At 32.5% G+C, this 9,332-nt stretch overlaps 1 long non-coding RNA gene across 4 annotated transcripts in view; it reads left to right on the top strand.

Annotated features, from left to right (window-relative positions):
* Positions 1-1,164: 1,164 nt before the first annotated feature.
* The window catches only part of LOC127703119 (uncharacterized), a 365,292-nt gene continuing 357,124 nt past the window's right edge, over positions 1,165-9,332 (top strand). Inside the window, exons 1-3 of one of the 4 annotated variants that reach the window (XR_007982698.1) lie at positions 1,165-2,444; positions 2,840-3,786; positions 4,298-8,918. This is a non-coding gene — a long non-coding RNA (uncharacterized LOC127703119). Of the gene's footprint in view, positions 2,445-2,839; positions 8,919-9,332 lie in introns of all 4 variants that reach the window. The other 3 variants (XR_007982700.1, XR_007982699.1, XR_007982696.1) reach the window with 3 other exon arrangements.

Genomic DNA, 9,332 nt, shown 5'->3' on the forward strand with positions numbered 1-9,332 from the left:
TCCCCAAATAAAAATCAAATGTTAGCTTGCTTACCTCTTAAATCTTTTTCCTACATTACTTACTTGCGAAGTTGCATTTAAAAAAGTCTCAAATGTGTACGACATTCATCTTTTACCTGATATGGTTCTTTTTTATAAAATTATTAGATTTTTGAATTTCTTGAGAGAAAAAAAACTCGGCTGAAGGAAAGTGAAAAAAAAAGTTTGTTTAAACTGTAACTTACATTAACTTGTATATGGTCATTTAAGTTTCTAATCTGTTTAATTTTGCTACCTCTTCTAAATGCAAAATGTACTACTTCTTTCTTGAAACGTCGTACAAGTCAGATACAAAACAAAGGTAACAAAAAACAGGCCGGAAACAAACTGCCGTATAGTTTTTTCTGCACTTGTAGTCAGGTCAAGGTCCTCGGCTATCGCCTCGGACCTTGACCTGACTACTCGTGCAGAAAAACTATCCGGCAACGCTTGTTACCGGCCTGTTTCTTTGTTACCTTTGTATTGTATCTAATACATATCAAATTAAGTGTTAAGAGTAAACTGGGTAGGGAGAAAATGAGAGATTTTTTAATACAATTTCTTGTTAAAACTACAACCAATCTAAGAACCTAAGAAGTGAAAAAAACCCTATATGTTTGTATTGGCATCATTTTTCTATCTCTCATAAGCGTATTTAATGCAATAGAAAGTTTGGGCTTCGAAAGTCAACAAAATTATTGACTTGTTAAAGCGGTTATTTATTACTGAGACTAACAGTTATAGTAGTCTCAGTTTATTAACATAATACACATACATAGCCAAATCATTTTTGAAAATTCTAAAAAAAAAATAATAAATACGCTTATAATACCCCTTCTTATCGTAAATAATATTGCCACGTCTAAATTTAGTTTGTGACGCATTTAGTATGAACCTGGAACATTCCAATCTATTGTGACGTAGACTGTGTAGATTTATAAGATTTCACAACATAAATGCGTCAAGAAATATAGTACACTGTATGATCCTTTCATATATTCTCACTGACCAAAAAATGTAATATGTATTATTATAATTAAAATCATGAACCAAATTCAAACAAAATATATCAAACTGAACGCAAATATATAGAACTTTAAAATATTTGTAATTTGTCATGTGTTTATGACGTAGGTGGGGTAGTACTTAAAAATAGTTCGGGATGTGCGTCGCCAGTGTTGCGTTAGTTGGAAAGAACACAGGACCTATTTTAAACAGATTGATACCATGATGTATCGAAATACGAGTTTCTAAGCTTTTGTTTTAATTTTGGACACTTAATATTGTTAAACAGAACTTTTTTATAGACTGGACGATAACCGATTCAATTCATTTTAGTTTTAATTCGAGGAAATTTGATAGAAAAGAACAATTTTTGACAATCCAAGATGGCGCCCACAGAAATCTCCGTAAACGAATCTTCAGTTGTGCTGAATTTACTGCGTCGCGTACGAACAAAGAAAAGAACTGTAAATGGGAAAGATTTTCAATATCGGGCGAAAGCTCTATTACAGTCCACGGAGTTGAAGTTATTATTGGATCTACAAAAACTTGGTAAAAAATTGGCGAAACGGGAAGGTGAAAATGTCGGAAAAGAAATATCGGTTATTGATGAGGGTAACATAAAATCAGGTGGTAACGACGATATTTTATCTTTAAATTCATTTTTTGAGAAGCTTTATAATTCATAGTATTCATTTAATTGACCGTTTAAAAGTTTTCCCACCAAACGTGTTCACAATTTCGCGATATGTATTTGTTATATTTTGTTAGTTTTTGAATAAAATATGTTATTTATTATATACTTGGTTGCATCGTCAATTTAAATCATATATATATTATTTTATCAGCTTTCAAGCCTTCATGAAGACTGGCCAATATGTCCAAGTTTGTGTATAGAGAAGTGTAGGAAGCTTTATCCATGTTATCTGCTTGCCGTCCATTCTATAATTTTCCACACAGTCCAAAGGAAATATTGTGGGATGACATGGTCTCCATTCAAGAGTATTTTTGAGATAAGTTGGTCGCCAACAAGATCTGATTACTCACAGTTCACTGGTCCTATGTGTATTTGTGCCACTGACGGGTGTGATACTGTACATGTTGCTTGTATAAGAAGGTTGGATTCCTGCTTTTGTTCGGGTTTTCAACGTGAAAATCAGTAAGATAAAGTATGAATTCATTTTTTTTTTAAATATTTTATTTTTACCATAATTGCAACAGTTGAAAGAGACGATGAATGTTGAAACTTTATTTAAAAAGTGTATACAAGGGATTTCATAAATAGACAGTTCCAATTGCTTGCCATGAAGAGATGACTATTAACCAAGGGATTGAGGGAGGAATGCCTTTAAAGGTTCAAGTCTTGCTGCAGTTGACTTTAAAAGCCTGAATGTTCAAATGAACAATTACTTGTCCTATAAAAGGTATTCATTATGCATGTGACAAAACTTGTAAGATGATTTATATCTTGAGATCTGATGTGAAGTGTCTTTTAAATCTTTCAAGCTAACACTAAATGAGTATTTAAATATTTTTTTTAAACATTGTATTTCATTCATTAATATTCTAATTTGAAAAACCTGGCTTAAAGAGGAAAATTCAAATTTATTTCAATTGATTTTAAAGGTAAATATTGCCTCCAGTATTTATAATTTTTGCAACTGGGTTGATGTCAAACTTTTAACCAATGATTTTGAAATAAAAACAGACAAAATTTATTCCCCATCTCCAAAATAACTATACAGGATTTAAATATTGTGAAAATTGCTTGATCTTTAAAAATAGTCTTGATTTGTCTTTGTTAATATTAAAATTTCAGTATGCAGTCTTTACTCTGAAGCAAGAATCTTTACATGTTGGTAAACAAGACTGGATTTCTTTCATAGACTTGGTACTTTGTTCTTCCTATAGCTGTGTCATGGCAACATGGGATGAAAGACTGGGTTTTCCTTAAACTGTTAAGAAAATGAACAACATGCATAACTGATGTTGAAATAACTGGTAGTTTATACAAGTAAAAATTTAGTACTAGTTTGTGTCATTTATCAACTAATGAGCAGTGGTTTGTAATGTATCAGTCATTTTTTTTTTAACATTTATTTATCGTTTTCAAGCTGTATGAAAATTTGACAAGAAAAGAATTAGGATATGTAAAATCCATTATTGAAAAATTTTGAATTAAGTGGAATTATATCAAACATTGAGATTACTTCCTCCTGTTCCATATTGAGTTTAAATAATGTAAAATTTGCTTTGGGGGATTTTCACATTTTCAATATACATGTACATGTAGATAATTTTTATGTTCTTCAAAGCATGGTATGATAGCAATGTTTTTCAGCTAACTCCACCTGGAATGTACAATTGAAGATTTCAAAATTGTAGACCTCTTTGTACGAATGTATTAAACTTTTATTCATTTTCATTTCCTTTGGGGAAAGGTGACTGAAACCAAAGAGGAGGCCAAATAATAACCTTGCACAGCACTTAATAAGTATTGCAATTCAACTTGACTTGACACGAGAAAATTCTTCAATTTACTGCTCAAGAGTCCATTCATACGGTATTACCAAAGACTTGAATTTGCAACATTATTCCTAACTGGGTTCTGTCTTCGCCTTCAAAGTAGTGACGGGGAAGAGTTAAAAAGTGGACTACGATGCATCATCCAGTACGACACTTGTTGGCTGTCCTCAATCATTTGGTTTCTTTTGAATGAACAATTTGTCTGCTGAAATAAGATAAAACCTGGAAGGTAAAAGTAAGGTACATGTTGTTTGTGTGTAAATTGACCAGATATTTCACTCATTAATGAAATAATATTTTTAAACACGATGATTCACAATTGAAAATCAACATTGAAACAGATTTTAAATTGCAAGTAAGATGTGTTCCTCGTTCAAAAATTTAGATAAGTGCAGTTGATGCTATTTTTTTTCTCCTACATCAAATTACCAATACATATTCTTTTAAATGCTCAACCTCAGAACTAGTATTGATCCAAAGTGGTGTAAGGGTGGTTAAAAAATGAAAGTAAGAAATGCAGAAATTCATTTATTGCCTTGGCAAAATGGAAAGCCAGAGGACTTTCTAGAAACAAAGTGTGAATTGAGAGAAGTAAATATTTTATAAAACATTATTTTTGGCTTTGTAACAAAATATATGGAAAAGCCTTTGAAAACTCTCCATTTAAAATAGTATGTCATTTGCCAGAACTTTCACCTGTGTATCACATAGAGTTATTATAACCTTTGACCTTCATAAGACTTTATTACAGTCCACACATTCTTAAGGATGAAGTACACGTTAGTATACAATAGCTGAATATTTACATAAGACTTGATGAACTCGTGCTGTTGTTTAGAGAAGGTGAAAGACTGTTGGTCCTTGATGTACCCTTGCTGTTGATAACAGAAAGGTGAAAGGCTGTTGTTCGTCCTAAAAGTTTTAACCAGAATTTGATGAGTTCGGTTTGTAGAGATTTTGAATTTATATGTTATTTGTACTGTATCTGATTGAGGATAGACTGATAAAAAACATTTTAAATTTCAAATAGCAATTCCATTTTGTCAATTGACACATGCACACCTAGCAACAAAAAAAAATCAAATTTATGTCGGTCTCTCTAAATTTAAAAATTAGTTTTAAAAGCTTATAACTATCCTGGTTTTTTATAAATAAAAAAAATTCTTAAATGAAGCTGATTTGGTCAAAAGACCACCTGTTAATAGTAATTCTACATACAGAGATCACCACTGAAAAATTGCAAGGATGGCACTGATATTGTTGTACCTTTCGACACAACAATTGAAACTTTATCTTTCTAAATTGATGAATATTCAATGTAGTCTTCATGAAATAGTTTTTTAACTTGAGGTAATATAAATTATAATCCAAATAAAAAGGTTTGTGCTGAGCAAGTCTTTGAGGAGTACCACTCTTGCATATCATATGGTGATCCCTGTACACGTCGAAACTAGATTTGTATTAAACCTTACTTTTGAAATAACATATTTGAATTGCAGCATAATTTATAAAACTTCAGAAAATGATGTAATATGTGAAGAGCTCTTGTGTCTCCATTACTGTCTTTTCTCTTTTAATCTGTGGGAATTACCTAGTTGCAGCCAGCCATAAACTCTGCTTGCATAATTATCCAGAGTAGACTAATCCAAAGGTTGAAAGCTTCTGCCATTGACATGTCCACACTGGCTTATTTATTGTCCTCAACATTATGAAGTGCAGATGTATGTAGTCCCATCCAATATAAGCTTTTCCACAACTCTCCTAGAGGAAGGTTGAGTCCCAGACTTTTATTTGGTGCTGCCTGCTTCCTGCTGAAATTTATAATAGAATGAGACATGAAGGTAAACTCAGAGTTTTGTTTGTGTTCAGTAATGAGTCATTAGACTATATAATTTGTTCAATAGAGATAATTTTTCACTGAAAAGAATATTTTATATGATCATTTTCAAAACACTTCAATATTTAATGAGATGTATAATTTAGAAAAAATGGTGCAAGTGTACTATTTCTTTTCTTTCTTAAATAACTACTGACACCTGGATTTCAAAGTCTGGGAGGAACTGTGCTGTCGAAAAATTTGAAGTTGCAGACACTTTGTTCTGATTTTTTCCCTTACAATTATGGATCAGTTGATACAAGTGAAGTGATTGCAGTGCAGTAAAGCAAAAAATTGTGTGACCTGTTCTTGACCCATGGCCATCTCCATGTTTCCAATGATCTATATGGAAGATTTCATGGATCCACACTTTGTTGTTTGGTTTTGTTTATTGAGGACACATAATTGACTTCATGAACCCCCGAAGACTGTCCAGTAGAATGAAGGCTTGAAGGTACAATACTGATAAATGAAGATTTAACACCATGGTGAAAAACTTAACTAGCTCAAAAGCAGGTACCCTTAATAATTGTTCAGTTTGTTGCTGTTATAAGGAGAGATCTACAGATCCTTCATAGTATTCATCTTGAAGTGTATACCAAAAAAAAATGAGTCGTCAACCCATCTAATTAAAAAATAAATCCTATGTCCATGCTTCGCTTGCAATGGTCTTGACAATTTTTTACTCTCCATTCTGATAACAACAACCAATGGAATGTCTGCCTCCAATTTTTTAAGGTGTGTACCATCACTACAAAAGCTAAGGATCGTGAATGGTTGTTTAAACAGAAAGTAGAATGGAGAATTTTCAGATCCTTAAGTGCAGTATGGACAGGGATCTGTATTTTAATCAGATTTACAAGTCAACAAAAAAAAAAATACCATCAAAAACAGAATTATTACACATGATATACAAGAAAAAGATCCACACACTGAAGTTGTAAGCATGTCATTGACGCATTTTATTGCTACCTTGAAAGCAAATAAAAAAAAAATCGGATGCCTGTTCTTCATAGTAAATATTACTGTCCTGAATGAGCTACATGTAGATTTATGACCCAATGTTCAGTAAGTGTAATGGCATCTTCACAAAAAATATCACACAAGTGTCAATTTATTCAGCTTATCAGGAAGTTAATGTTTTCAAAGTTACCATTTATGTTAATTTTACATTAAATAAATATCTAGTAAATCAAAAGGTAAATTTCTTAAAATTATAATTTCTGCAGGTTTTATTTAGTCAAAATAGACTGGAATTAATTATGCAGATAGCATTTTGAACACACTAACATTTTCATAAACTAAAAATATGACACTTCTGTTGTAAATTTTGTCTAAAATTACATTTTATTGGTAAACTTTCAAAATCGCACAGATAGGGTTGAGGCTGCGTTCATGAATCTGCCTTCCAATTTGTTGGTAAAAAAAACCTTATGCATGTAATATTTGCCACGAAATGTTTTAATAACATTCCATCTTATCTTTCGGTCCAATATGTAAAAAAAAAACCATAATTCATAGTTTGGACATTTTGAACTTCACAAGGTTTCCTCTTATTTGTATAAAATGACATGAGCATTGTGATTTTCTTTGTTGTGGTAGCTTTAATTTTTTGGCTCTTAATTTAAGTCTTGATCAGTGAACTTCAATAAAGAGCACCTTTCTGTCAACTGTAAATTAAATTCTCCATGAATTTTAGATGTGGTATTTATGTCAATCAGACAACAATGTTGAAGGTTTAAGGTGGCTATTAAAGTATCTGCGTTTTCATCTTGGAGAAATCATCATTAGTTTGGTACTGGTATGCAGACAAGGAGTTGATTGATGTTCATTATATTCATACATTCATAGTTGCTCAATAGAGGCACAAATATTGGCCTGTATTCCACATTGTGACCACATGCAGCAACAAAAACATGTACACAGATCTGGTACTGGAAATGAAAAGTAAGATAAGCCTCGGATTTGCTACTTAATTCAAAAGGCCAATGTGGGACTTTGGGATACACACAACTTTATTATATAATTATTTATAATCCTTATTTTTGATGTTTGCCACCAAATTTGGTAATAACCATTTTTTTTGTGAACATTGCAAATGTTGAGATAATTGTGACAAAAACTTGAAACACGTCATCCTATAGGGTCAACTGGAAAAGACCAATTCCATCTAAACTTTTGTCTAACACATTATTATGAACAAGTCTCGCAGAAAAACATGGTCAAGAACTGATCCATTTGGAAATGTAGTAAAAAGTAGAGTGAAATTCACTAAGGGTGCGATTTATTGGGCTATTTTAAGGGAAGAGGGTCATGGGCATATATCTAGGTGAGCATTACCAGCTCAGAGCCTCTTTGCTGTTAAGAAGAAAGTGCAGGTTATGTTGGGATTGCCAATAGTTTGAATAACATCTGTCATTCCATCTCCAGAAACCAAAAGGCACTTTCAGGAAGTAATATATTTTGAAAGTACAGAGTGAAAAAAAAAACACCTGTTGATACAAATAAAAGCACTCAACACACATCACCACACTGGTATATAAACTTGCAAGTGCATAATGCAGCTTTACAGAGTGAACAAAAAAAATGACAACACAATTGGGTACAGGATGTGGAATGGACAAATGCTTAAGGCTTTTTCATGTATTGGTAATGAGTGTTGCATGGTATATTGGTATACAGATGCCAATGATAATATACTGGTAATGAAATGAATTTTGGTATTAGTATGATGATGGAACAATATGGTAGGATGATGGTGAATGAATGGTTAATGTACTCCAGGAAGCCTTCTTTGAAAAAATTACAAAGATAGTAAGCCATGGTATACACTAAGGTATGTGAATGGAATGCTATTGTGAAAATAACAAAAAAAAAGGGTCATATTCAAATTATGAAGTTAAACTTATTTGTCAAGAAAAAACTTTAAAACAATGGCCACGGCTAGTGAACAGGAAAAAAAAAAAACTTTAAAAATATTTTCATTAATATATTTTCTATGAAAATTTTGGAAACCATGTACCAAAAAAGTTAAAACATCTATCACCATGGATCAAGCATCAGGAAACTAATAAAAACATTCAAAATGGCAAATCAAATGTTTCTAAAAATTCCGAGGTTACTCAAAAATTCTTGTCAAAATGTTGAACTTTTGTTTCTCAAACTCTACCAGAGAGAGCATATCAATTATTCAAAAAGATGCCAGGCTGACTATCATCAACCACTAAATTCACTTCAAGTTGCAAAATTCATGATGGTACATGGTGTTCCAACTGAAAAACTGATGCTACAACCAACCAAACAGACACATTGAAATGGTGCAGCAAGATGGATGACTCTGAAGACTAGGGACCAACCAAACAACAAACTGAGTTAGTGTGTGATGTGTGCGGGGACTGACCAAAACCTGATTACAGAAGAGAATGTGGTGAAGCAAAAATTGAATAATTTGTAAAGGCAGCATGAATTAAAAATTTAAAAAGCAACACAGAATGAGGTAATTTTAGCATAGTTTCTTTACATGTATTTCTTTGCAAGTTGTTGAATTTTTGTCTCGCCACAAACTCCACCAAAGACGGCTACAGATCAACTACTCAAAAGAAGCCATGCTGACTAGCAACCACTGAACCAACTCAAAATTAGAGAATTCAAGATGGTACATGGTGTTCCAACTGACCAACTGATGCTATGACCAACCAACCAAACAGACTTATGGAAATGGTGCAGCAAGATGGATGCCTTTGGTGACTAGGGACCAACTGATGGACCAACCAATAAAGCAGACAACAAACAGATATGGTGTGTGATGTGTGAGGGGACTGTGACCAAAACCTGATTAGAGGACAGAATGTGGTGAAGCAAAAATTTGATAATTTGTAAAGGCAGCCTGAATTGAAAATTTAAAAAGCAA

Source organism: Mytilus californianus, unplaced genomic scaffold (genome assembly GCF_021869535.1).
Source record: "Mytilus californianus isolate M0D057914Y unplaced genomic scaffold, xbMytCali1.0.p SCAF_5, whole genome shotgun sequence".
In the NCBI taxonomy this organism is placed as follows: domain Eukaryota; kingdom Metazoa; phylum Mollusca; class Bivalvia; order Mytilida; family Mytilidae; genus Mytilus; species Mytilus californianus.